The sequence below is a fragment of the Pleurodeles waltl genome, chromosome 5 (genome assembly GCF_031143425.1).
Source record: "Pleurodeles waltl isolate 20211129_DDA chromosome 5, aPleWal1.hap1.20221129, whole genome shotgun sequence".
In the NCBI taxonomy this organism is placed as follows: domain Eukaryota; kingdom Metazoa; phylum Chordata; class Amphibia; order Caudata; family Salamandridae; genus Pleurodeles; species Pleurodeles waltl.
The window spans coordinates 1145205775-1145219490 of record NC_090444.1 but is presented as its reverse complement, the minus strand read 5'-3'; positions in this window follow the sequence as shown (position 1 = coordinate 1145219490).

The following is a 13716-nucleotide window of genomic DNA, read 5'->3' as shown; positions in this document are numbered from 1 at the left end:
GCAACGCCCCCGCAAGCATACACGCACTCACACATCCCCTCTACATACACAGACGCACACCTCATGCACCCACACAACACCCCCCACCCCCTCCCCTAACGGACGATCGACTTACCTGTTCCGTCGATCCTCCGGGAGGGGACGGGAACCATGGGGGCTGCTCCGCCGACACCACACCGCCAACAGAACACCGCCACGCCGAATCACAGGACTTGATTCGGTGGGTGGTGTTCTGTTGGCGTGGCGGTGAAGGTGGAACAACCTCCACTTCCCCGCCGCCCGCCAGTATGGCTGTTGGCGGCTCTCCGTCAGAAAAAGGACAGAGAGCAGCCAACAGTCATAACACGCCGAGCGGCAAACCGCAACTATTGACGGTCTTCCGCACAGCGGTCCCTCGGCGGTCTTGTAAAAAGACCGCCGAGGTTGTAATGACCTCCAAAGTACCCTGTGTTGCACAATGTTAAAGGCTAGACTAGATTTTGAAGTTCTTTTTAGGGAACTTATGTATACTACACAAGGACACCCCTGATTGACGAAAAGAACCAGAGTAACTGTAATAAGTCAAACAAGTGTCCCGTGGGCCTTATTCACCAACTTTTCTACTTGCTTTGAAAGTGTGGAAACTCAATTAGTAACATGTATCATAACCAATGTTATTGAAAAAGGGTAGAGGACACAATTTCTTGTATGATGATTGTACATCTTTAGTGTGAGATGTGAAAACAATCATCATACAAGAATTTGTGTCCTGTAACGTTTTTCAATAACATTGAGTATGATACAAGTTAGTAATTGAGTTTTCACACTTTCAAAGTAAAAGTAGAAGTGTTGGTTAATGAGTCCCACAGGAAATTTGTCTGGCTTCTTACTTTAGGGAACTTAGGCAGTATTCCCCTGCATGTTTGTCTTAGTTTCAATGGTAAATATGCTCGCTCATTTTGAGGAAAGCGATCTCGGGAGTATTACTCAGACACCTCAAACTTGCATCCACAAACTGGAAGGAGTTGGATTTTGCACAGTAAGTGGTATATTTACAGGGCCCTTGCACCACCTTAGCGCCACCATAGCATAATTATTTTGACGCTAAGGCAGTGCTAAAGTGACTTATCTGCTGTGGCATATTTACAAAGTGGAGCAATGCTTGCATTGCGCCAATTTGCGACCCCTTGCGCCACACAATGCCTGTGTCAGGCATAATGTATGCAAGGGGCGTTCTGGAACAGAGAGACCCGAAAAAATGGCGCAGTGAAATTTACAACATTTCACTGCACCATTGTTTATGTCCTTTTTAATGCCTGCTCGAAGCAGGCATTAAAATGGGACACTCATTATATTCAATGGGCCTTCGTGTTCTTTGCTGCACGTGTCAACATTTGTTACGCTAGTGTAGCAAAGCCGAGCAATAGCGTCAAAAAATTTGATGCTATTGTAATAACAACTGCCATGGTGCGCCATATTGTAAATAACACACAACCACAGTGTTGTTAGGTGCCGGTTGGGGGTACAAGAGAAGTGACACATCATCTATGATGCGCTAAGTGCCTTGATGGAGCATGAAATACATATTTTCTTGAGCTTCAAGTAGCTATGGCCGAAAGACATCCTTATAGGTTCACTTGGCAATTAAAAAGGATTAGTCAGGACTTTGATGAGGACAGAGACATGAATGAGTAAGAAAAGCTTACAGTATGTGTGCTTTCACAGGGATATTGCATAGGTAGAAGGCAGATACGAAAAGTAGTACAGATACACATGCCATGACTTCATCTTCACCTAAGGACTCAAACCCATTGGCGCCCTACTCACCCCGATATTGAATTACAATGGCACGTATGGGAAATGCTTGACCTGCTTGCCATGTTCATCCTCTGTCAGAACCCAGCAGATGTTCAGTTTGTTGTATGATAACTGCATTACAGCGACAGCACCGCACATAATGGTGGATGGGATATTTTTGGTAAGAAACATACATTTTCATCACATTTCTGAGATGGAAAGACATGGAATTTGCATGGAGCTACAGGTTTCCTTCTACCCTGAGTTCCCACATGTCTCTCCAATAAGAACAGTAATTCTTTTGTGTGGATGGCCCAAGAAAGAAGGACAGAAAAGGCCCTAAATTGCTATGTTGAGAGATAAGCAATAAGGGTAGGTGCGGTATAATGGGTGGTGCTATGGCGCCACCTATGCATACCTACAAACCACTGATATTTTTTTAGAAAACTAGACAACTAAGGGAGTGCGGGTGGTATGCTTTGTGTGGCTCCCATGAGGTTTTCTTACCCACAATGCTCTACAAATCTCAAACTCTGACTGAAATCACAAATTTACCATCCAATTTGTGATGGAATGTTCAGGAATCCGCAGAAATCCACAAACTTCCTACCACTCTGCATTACCCAACTTGGGCTGATAAAAATGCTGCTGAAAAGAAGAAATGGTAATACCACCTCCATTGACAAGAAAGCCACTTTTGGGAATCCCTGCAATAAGGTTTGAGAAGATTTTCAAGAGGTACCATTACCTAATCAATTCTGGTAAGAAAAAATAGACAAACTTGTTAATTATGAGTTGTTCTTTGGAAGGAAAGATGAATTGCATTTTTGTCTATGTTGGTAGACCCCTTCCCTGCCTGAAAGACCATTTTATCCTCAGGATCTGCATGGGACATTTAACAAGGCCCCCTCCAGGCACCTCCAATTATGATTGCTTTAATAGCGCAGAGTATTAGAGTGGCCAGACGAGGAGAAGGGAATGGGAAGGGAACAGTGGTGAAGAGGCCCTGAAAAACAACATTTATAGAGCAGCAAATAAAATAACTCTTCTCATCTAAAGTGAATCTCTAGTTTCTTACCAACACAGTACATTAGGTTAGTACGTGTAGCACTGGTGACTTTTGAATGTGTTTGGTTATTTTTAGAGAAAGCATTCTTAGAGATGCTGTATTTATGAGTATGAACTCATTCCTTTCATGAACTCTTCAAGTAATGAATCATCACAAAACAAATGTAATCTCTTTTGACTTTCGTGCCAGTTGATATGTAAATTAGCCCTGAGTCCGAGGCTCACGTTCCTTGGTAAAAGGTATAAACAAATCAAAACGTAAGAATCAAACATAATAATCTCTCATGCACCAGGCATTCATGAATGAGCATATCATGCGCATTAGTAGCTTACTTCAATATTGGGACTAAACTGTAATTGCCTTTCGTTCTCCACAATTAGCACCCTTCAAGCATACCGCTGTATACACAACCCTCAATCCAAAACACTGATTCTCTCTCTCTTGTATTTGCATGTGAGGCAAAGAATGCGCCAATTGAAATGCAGCAGGAGCTGAGGGGAATCCTTCTTGCCAGCGGGAGAGCTCCAAATCTCTGTGGGAACCACTCCTGAATCAGCTGAGGGGGAACGGGAGAAAGCTCTGACTCGGGAGATACCCAGCAGAATAGTGAGCACCGAGTGCAGGGCATGACAGGCTTTAAAGAACCTGCAACACCCAATATGGCTGCCACCAGTAAATCTGGGAAATGTAGTCCTGCTTGACTACATTAGGCCTTAAGAGGAAAAAGAAGACACATTAAGCATGCAAATTCCAAAAGAGCAAAGATATGGTCAATACTGCTATAGAATGACACAATGTTATTGTATGTGCCAGTAATGTGACCACAACTGCGCTGCAAGTGCTGCATCATGAGCTTTGCCACAGAAAGACTTGACACACGTGGGCCAGAGTAGTCGAGAAGCTGCTACGGAGATGCTTTGGGGGGCCTAAACTGCTCACCACCCTAGTTCTGACAGTACTCGCCTCTCCCTAGCGTGGTCTAGGGCCTGGCTTCTAGGGATGATGTAGGTGGAAGTGTTGAATCAATAGAGAAGCATGAATGTTCCTGGCAGGTTCCCAGGAGTTGTTATCAGGTCAGGTCCAAGCTCTTTCCATGAAACTAATGCACTGAATTAGCGTCATTTTTTAAAACTCTAATTCGGTGCAAAACTAACTCCATATTTATACTTTGGTGCTAGGCCTGTCTATCGCCAAATTTTTGAAGTTAAAGTCATTTTTTGGAAGTGGAAACCTACCTTGCCTTAATGAGATGCAAGGTAGGCATTCCTGTGCAAAAAATGACTGTATGGCCTTAATGCCATATTTATACTCCCGTTGTATGGATCCATAAATTTGGTGCTAGACTGGGGTAGCACCAAAGTATAAATATGGATTTAGTTTTACACCGAATTAGAGTAAAAAAAAAATACGCTAATTCGGTGCAAACAGAGTATAAATATGCCCCTAAGTACCATAAAGAGGACCCTCTGTACTTAGTTCCAAAAATTGCTCACACCTCATATTCCCAGTCCCCTTGAGCCAGGACAGGAGCTGGACGTTCTGGACAATAAGCACTGGGTGCTTTAAGGAGAGACGTGTGGAAAACGGGATGAATACGCAAGGAAACACAGAGTTTCAATTTATAAGTAACTGGATTTACTTGCCGTAGTATTTGTACGGCTCTATGTATTTTTGGTGAAAAATACTCTTGTTCTTGAAGTTGAAACTCTTGGTGGACAGCCATACTCTGTCTTTTGGACAATATACAGGGCCTGGTCTATGAAGCTGTCATACTAAAGTTTATATTGTTGTTTTGCTTTGTCAAGGTGAGTCTTTAGACGCAGATGTATCTGATGTAAATGATTTATAGATTCCTTCATTGCTGGTGTGGTGTGCACAAATGCTGGTAAGTCAACTGGTAAGGTTTTAGGATAACAATATAATCCAGCAAAAGGGGTGATGCCAGCGGAAGAATGATAGGAGTTGTTACATGCTAACTCTGCTAACCACAGTAGATCCACCCAGGATGTTGTAGCATCTTCAGCACAGCTCCATAAAAATAGTTTAAGAGTATGGGTTAACCTTTCGATTTGACCATCCGTTTGGAGATGGTAACTTCAATAGCGTGGATGTTACATGCAATGATTGACACCAGGTTTGCCAAAACTTTGATGAAAACTGGGAGTCACGATCTGACAGAATTAGGTTTGCTAATCCATGGAGATGAACAACTTGTTGAAGAAGTATCAAATTTATTAGAAGTTGGCAAAGATTTCCAAGCAATGAAATGACCATATTTTGTCAAATTGTCAATGATTATCAGTATAACTGTGTGTTTTTTCACCTATGGTAATCCAATGATAACAGCCATGGTGAGATGTTCCCGAGGGGATGACGGGGCAGGTAGAGGTTGCAACAAGCCATTCAGTTTGCTGTGATCCAATTTGCTTCTTGCACAGATTTCACAATCCTGGATCATTTGAAGTATGTCTTTCTTTAAAGTTGGGCATCAGAAATATCTTTGTACTAATTGTAAAGTGTTTGAAGACTAGGATGTCCTGCGATTGGATTGGTGTGTAACCAATGGAAGGCTGTCTTTTTGAGTTCTAAAGTGGGAAGATATACTTGTGATTCATGCAAAGGCAATCCTTGTATCACCGACTTTTTTGCGTCTTTAATCCAGTCGGGCTGATCCCTGATTGGAAAATGTTTCGAATGTCATCTAAACAATCTTCTGCAGAAGTGAGACAAAAAACCTTTATCAGGGGCGATGAAGGGCTGTGCTTCTTCTGTGGTGTGAGTGAGTAAGGAGTCTTGCCTGGAAAGAACGTCAGATTTTCGATTATCAAGGACTGGTCTAAATGTGGCAATAAAATCAAACTCTGCAAAGAACATCATCCACCAGCATTTTCTGGGTGTTAACACTTGTGCAGAGCTCATGAATTGGAGATTTTTGTGATCTGTGTAAACAGTCACTGTGGGGCGTATTTATAGGCCCACAGGAGCGTCACTTTTCATGACCCTCCTGTGGTGCTAAGCATTGCGCCGTATTTACAAAGTGACGTTAAGCTACTTTTTGTGGCTTAACGTCACCTTGTAAATATGGCCCCTCCCCACGCAGCAATGTGCGTGGAAGGGGCATGCAATGGGTGTTGCTGTGGGTGTGCCACAGCAACACCCATTGCATTTTGATGCTGCCTCAGATTTATGAAATTTCATAAACCTGAGGCAGCGCAAAAATCTAACACCACCTCCAGGCACACCTTCCCGCACATAAACAATCACTCCCCTCACCGCAGACATCCTTGCACAATGGTGCAAGGATGCCTGCGTTGGAGCTGGCAGCTGAATTTAGCTCCAGCGCAGGGGGAAACCCTGGAGTGCGCCGTATTTACTTCAATACGGCACAGCCCTGCGTTTCCAAAGTGACGCAGCACGGCACTGCCAATTTTGGCACAGGACCACGCTGCGCCACTTTTCCATTAATCTGGCCCATGGTGCTTTCACAAGGTGCCCAATACTTTTTTCACGTGGGTCTCATGGATGCCTACAGTTTTTGAGTATATCAGAATGTCATCTATATAAAATGTGACAAATAAATCTAAATACTCTTGTAAGATGTTGTTCAAAAAGAATTGAAAAGCTGCTGGAGCATTGCAAAGACCGAATGGCATTACTAGATATTCAAAAAGGCCACATCGTATTTTGAAGATGGTCTTCCACTTGTCCCTTTCTTTAATCCTGACCAAGTGATAGCTCCTCTTAGGTTTAGTTTGGTGTAAATTACAGCAGACTTTACTTGGTCTAAGAGCACTGTAATGAGGGGCAAAGGATATTTGCTCTTGGCCATGATCTTGTTCAATGCCCTGTAGTCAATACATGTTCTTAACTCTCAATTAGCCTTTGAAACAAAAAAAGGGGATACGCTGCAGGAGACCACAAAGGGGGAATAAAACCATTGGCTATATATTGATTATGATATTGTCATAAATGTTGATTCGTTTTCTCTGACAAGCCGTAGATTCAGCAGTTTGGTTCACTTGACCCTGGTAACAAATCTATTTGACAGTCATGTGGCCTGTGTGGTTGTAAAATTGCAGCTTGAGTTTCACTGAACACATCAGCAAACTGATAGCACTGAGAAGTTTGATCTCTTTTTTGGCTGCCATAGAGATTTGTAGATAGGAAAAAAGGTTCCTTCGTTGTTTTGATGCAAAATGAACAGATGATGGATGGAATGCTGAACAATACAAACATTCACCCCCAGTCACAAAGATCTGGGTTTAATTGATTGTTTTTTTGCTCACCACGCCATCCCAGTTTGGACCCAGCCATATGCAAATCAGTCTTGACCCTGTTCCCCAGGGGAACAGTCCAGCCTGAACTGCCAAGCTAGGTCCTCCCTGGACAAAAAACAAGCATCCTAGGACGGCTTTCAGGGTATCAACCTTCATTAGCTAGGCTAGCCTGAATTCAGTGGCGCAGTGAGCACGGGTCCCGTGTCTGGGCATACCCTTCCCACTTAGGGAGACAAATGCAAAAAGAACAGATGATAGACAGAATGCTGAACAAGGCAAACATTCATCCCCAGTCACAAAGATCTTGGTTTAATCCATCATTTTATTGCTCACCATGCCATCTCAGTTTGGACCCAACCATATGCAAATCAGTCTTGACACTGATGCCCATGGGAACAGTCCAGCCCATACTGCCAAGCAAGGTCCTCCATGGACTAGGAAAAAATATCCTGAGACCTGTTTCAGGATATCACCCTTCCTTAATCATGCTAACTTGAATCCAGTGGTGCAGCGAGCAAGGGACCCACGTCTGGGCATACCCTTCCCACTTAGGGCAACAAATGCAAAAAGAACAGATGATGGACAGAATGCTGAACAATGCAAACATTCACCCCCAGTCAAAAAGGTCTGGGTTTAATCCATCATTTTTTTATCGCCATCCCAGTTTGGACCGAACCATATGCAAATCAGTCTTGACACTGATCCCCATGGGAACAGTCCATCCTGAACTGCCAAGCCAGGTCCTCCCTAGACTAGAAACAAGCATCCTAGGACCGGTTTCAGAGTATCACCCTTCATCAGCCCCACTAGCCTGAATCCAGTGGTGCCATGAGCATGGGTCCCACGTCTGGGCATACCATTCCCACTTAGGGTGACAAATGTAAAAAGAAGAGATGATGGACAGAATGCTGAACTATGCAAATATTCACCCCCACTCACAAAGTTCTGGGTTTAATCCATCATTTTTTTGCTCACCACGCCACCCCAATTTGGACCCAACCATCTGCAAATTAGTCTTGACCCTGTTCCCCATGGGAGCATTCCAGCCGGAACTGCCAAGCCATGTCCTCCCTGGACCAGTAACAAGCACTCTAGGACTGGTTTCAGGGTATCACCCTTCATCTGACAGGCTAACTTGAATCCAGTAGCGCATTGAGCACGGGACCCATGTCTGGGGATATCCTTCCCACTTAGGGCGACAAATGCAAAAATGACAACAGATGATGGATGGTACTGCCGTAGTGCCATTATTTAATGCCAGTGTCAGGGCATGCGTTAGGGGACCTGTGGGCCTATATCCAGACCATGGAATGGGCCCACAGGTCCCATCCCTAGCCCCAGGGACACCCTAACCCACACCAGGGGACCCCATCCCAGGTAAATAAGGTAAGTACAGGTGAGTATTTTCAATATATTTTTAAAGTGCCAAAGGGGGGCCTAACTTGAGCCCCCCTACATGGCACTGGGCCCAAAGGCCATGCCCAGGGGACACATGTTCCCTGGGCATGGCCATTGTGGTGGTGGGCATGACCCCTGTCTTTGCTAAGGCAGGAGTCATGTCCATGGGGGTTGTGCGTCAAAGGATGATGCTAATCTGGTTAGAGGAATTTTTATGCCTCTAACGAGACTAGCCTCATCCTTTGACACACAACCTCCTGTTCCCGCTATGCCTGCCCCATCCGACTCGCATCCTTTTTCATGACGCTAACCGGGCTTTACTGCCGGCTACCGTCATTCAAAAAATATATCCACCCAGCCGGCATCTTAGGAATGGCGGTAGCTGGTGGTATACTTTTTCACGCAAAACTGAATTAGCGCAGTTTTGTCTGAAAAAGTATAAATCTGGACCCTGGTTTTTATGTACAACACCATGATCTCTCTGGTCTTTTCTGTTCTCTCTTTCGTTCTCCTAGACACTGTTCTAAATGCAGAGTGAGATTAATTAACTCAGGGCATGAGGTTGGCTGAGGATCTATTTGGGCCAAGAAATGTTTTAGTTCATATTTTATTCCTTGATAAAACAAGGCCGATATTTTTTCTTCTGTTCAAGATGTCTCAGCTGCCAAGCAATTGAACTGAGATAAGCAGGTGATCAAATCCTTGTTCCCTCTCTGTCAGCAAGTAGTGTGACTGACCATCTGTCAAAAACCTTTTCAAATTTGTCCACAAGCTGTTGCCAGTTGTACAAATCAGGACTGTCTTGTCAAACTGGAGGGACAACCCAAGTTGCGGCGTCTCCTAATAAATACAAGATTAAAAATGCTATTCTGGATTGAGGATCAGGAAAGGCGCTTGGCCGACATGTGAAATGTAACTCAAATTAAGTGAGAAAGACTTGCACTTTAGTAGGATCCCCGGAAAACCTTTGGGGTGCTGACAAATACATTTTGTGGGTATATTCACAGCTATGTTAATGGGAGGTTGTTGACTAGTTTGTGGAAAAGGCATGGTACCAGTGGGAGTGGGAACACCCCCCCATTGTTTCAAGTGATCTAGCTTGTCTGCTAGGGCCACTGTGTCATTTTAAGCTTCTGCTAAGTCCCCCTGCATCTGAGATATGACCTTCATCCGTAGTCCAAGGTGGCCATTGCAAATCCTTATGCTGACCAGGAGGAAGATTATTTGTGGGCTCACTATTCTGTCAGAAAGACCTTTACTTCCTCAGGATCTGTATAGGACATTTGACAAGGCCCACCTCCAGGCACCTCCAACTTTGATTGCTTTAATAGTCCAGAGTATCAAAGTGGCCAGGCGAGGGTAAGAGAATGGGAAGGGAACAGAGGGGAAGGAGATCTGAAAAACAAAATGTTTAGAGCAAGGAATAAAATTGCTCTTCTCATCTAACGTGAATCACTAGTTTCTTTCCAACACACTACTTTACGTTAGTCAGTGTAGTAGTGGTGACGTTTCAATGGATTTGCTTATTTTGAGACAAAGCATTCTTAGAGATGCTGTAGTTATCAGTATGAACTCATTCCATTCATGAGCTCCTCATGTAATGAATCACCACAAAAGAAATGTAGGCTCTTTTGACTTTCATGTTAATCAATATGTAAATTAGCCCTGAGTACGAGGCTTACGTTCCTTGATAAAAGGTATAAACAAATCAAAATGTACAAATCAAACATAATAGTCTCTCATGCATGAGGCATTCACGAATGAGCATATGATGTGCACAAATAGCTTACTTCAATATCAGGACTAAACTTGAATCGCCTCTGGTCTCCAGTACAAGCACACTTCAAGCATACAGCTATATGCACAACTCTCAATCCAAAACACTTATTTTCTCTGTCTCGTACTTAGCAGATTACAGCTTGCTCTGTACGTGTGCATGAGGCAAAGAACACACCAATTGAAATGCAGCGGGAGCCAAGGGAAATTCCTCTCATCAGCGGGAGAGCTGCAAATCTCCATGAGAACCACTCCTGAATCAGTTGAGCGCCACACCCATAATGGCCACCACCGGTAAACATGGGAAATGTAGTCCTTCCTAGGAAGAAGAAGACACATTAAGCATGCAGAGCACGCACTGTTCCAAAAGAGCAATGATATGAGCAATACTGCTATAGACTAACACAATGTTATCACATGTACCAGCAATGTAAACACCACTGCACTCAAAACACTGCTTCATGAGGTTTGCCACAGCAGGACTTGGCACATGTTGGCCTCATTAGCCAAGAAGCTGCTACAGAGATGCTTGGGGTGCGCCTTAGACTGTGCACACTGTAGTTCTGACATTCCCAGGTGGTAGGACAAGGGCAGTTACTACACTAAGTACTACTATACTGCTGTATAATTGATTGGTGGCTGGGTGCTGCAAAATCTCATCAAATGAAACAGATTTAAATTAAACAGTTTTCTGTTCCCATACAGTGCCACTCTGGTGGCAGGGTATAACTCGACCGCAGGAAGAGGTAAGTAACCTACTGAAGTCTAAAGACCTGATTTCGATATCAGCAGAGGGGTTACTCTGCCACAAAGATAACGGATATTCTATCTGTAAAAATCTAAATCCCATAGGCTGTCATGGGATTTAGATTTCAGCGGACAGGAGATCCGTCATAGTTGTGATGAAGTAACCCCTCCACTGATATCTAAATCTGACCCTAATACTAGGACTAAAGAATGCATGGCAAGGAACTCAAGGTAGGGAAAGTTCAGGAGGAACAACAGTACACTCAACAATGCTATAATAAATTATACCACACCAACTAGCAATAGAAAGACAAATAATGAATGATGACAAAGAATAAAAAGTTAAACCCATTTTTAAAAGAACCCACTCTCTCCACCCACAACAGTCCCACCCCCTCCCGAATCCAAAATGCCCCAAAGTCCAAACTCAAAGTCTAAGATAAAGAACTCTTTCCCCAACTTTGTGTCCCACCCTCTCCACCTACAACATGCCCTCCCACCAAAACAAAACAAATCAGTAAAAAAGGGCCTTGAGGGTGTTAGGTTCCTGAGCCAAGTCCTGCTCCCCTTGCCAGAGCAGTTCCGTCTCACGGGTGCAAAAGCCATTGGAGGATGCGGTGGAGTAGGCGATGTCTTAATTGATTCAAGAAGAGTAGGATGGTGGTGCGGGTGGCAGAGGAGGACCCCAACTTCAGGTGGCAGCAGAGATGGCATTGCTGAGTTGGAGGGGGGCCTGGCTGGTGGCCTGAGGTAGCCCCATGGGCCTATACATTTGGTCCTCAACTTCAGGGCCACCAAAAGGCGACATCCTGCAGCCATTGCCACCAACTTGTGCTGCTGCATCCTGGCAGCAATCTCCTGCCATGTTGGTGGGTAGTGCCAGCACTGGTGGTTACTACCTGTCACCCTCACAATCAGCAGGAGTAGCTCTAACAAGTAAGTAAAAGAAAAAACAAAAGAAAAAAAACGAATTTTGATGCACACATCAAACACTTGTTAATAGTTTTACAGGCCCTCATTTATGGTTTGGCTTAAGGCAGCACAACAAGTCATATTGCTGCACTGCCCTACCCCAAAGTGAAAGGGCAGGAATGCACCAATTTATACAATACAGTTAATTCCTGTCCTGTCCCCTTGCACTGGTGCAGTTTCTGCAGCCTAGCACAGATGCAGGCACCCTTACACCATGGTGCAAGGGAGCCTGTGTTACCGGCAGGATTGGTTTTGTGTGGGAAGTGGCATCTTTCTGCACAAAAACAAACCTGAAAGCATTCTTCTTTCTATGTGTGCTGCAGCATGCAGCACACATGGAAAGAGGGAAAAACAAGGAGAAACAAAGTTATGCCTCCTCGTTACGCCTCACCTCTAGAGGCGCAAGGTTTTTGCACATTTCTAGGTTTACATGGTCTTATAAATCTGGGGAAGTGTCAAAATCCATGGGTGTTTTGCTTGGGAACATCCACCACAATACCCATGGAACACCTTCCGAATGCAGCGTAAGTCAACGCAGTGATTTGCACTGCCTTGCCTTACTCCATACCTATGAGGCTATTCAAAGCCACCCAAAGAGAATTAGCCCCTCATTATGACCATGGCGGTCCAACGGGCCGGCGATGAAGGCAGCCACATTATGAGTGTGGCGGTTTGGCCTGTGCCAAACCGCCACATCCCCGCTGGTACTGCCAGGGCGGTTGGACAGCCGGGCCGGAGCTCAGCATCTCCAAACCGGCGGTCCACTGAAGACCACCGGCGGTTTCACGAGTCTCCTTTCCGCCATGGTTTCCCCAGCGGTAGCACCGCCACGAAAACCCTGGTGGAAAGGTTACCTGTGACAGGAAATTTATTTCCTGTCGCCAGCAGACGACTCGCCCAACCCCCGCTGCAATTTCAATAACCCTCACATCCCCTTCCATAACAGCACCCCCGTCCCCAACCCCCCTTCCATAACAGCACCCCCCACCCTCTTCCAATGCATCACCCCCCTACCCCACCCCCTCAATAACAGCAATACCCTCTCAGCATACACGCACACAAACACCCACACGCACCCCGCATACACTCATTCACCAACACTTACACACACGCATTCACTCACATGCATACATACACTCATTCACTCACATGTATACATACATTCATTCACTCACAAGCATACATACACGCATTCACACAAACATTCCAACACACACTCACTTAACAATCATACACACATTCAAACACCCATACACACACGCATATACACACGCATTCAAACACCCATACACACACACATACACACCTACATTCACACACACATTCAAACACCCATACACACACGCATACACACTAACATTAACACACACATACACACATGCATTGAAACATCCATACACACATGCATACACACTTACATGCACACACGCAGACAACACCCACTCACACACGCACACACAACACTCCCACCCTCCCACCCCTCCTCCCCTGTTGGACGATTGACTTACCTTATCCTGCGAGGAAGTAGTCCGCCAGGGAACGGGAACAGGCGCTTCCACCGCTGGCAGCACTCCACCATCAGGACACAGCAACACCATATTGCTGCTTGAAATACGGCAGGCGGAGTCCTTTTGGTGTGGCGGTGAGGGCGATGGAACCACCTCTGCGCCTCCAACCGCCAGCACGACTACTGGATGATTT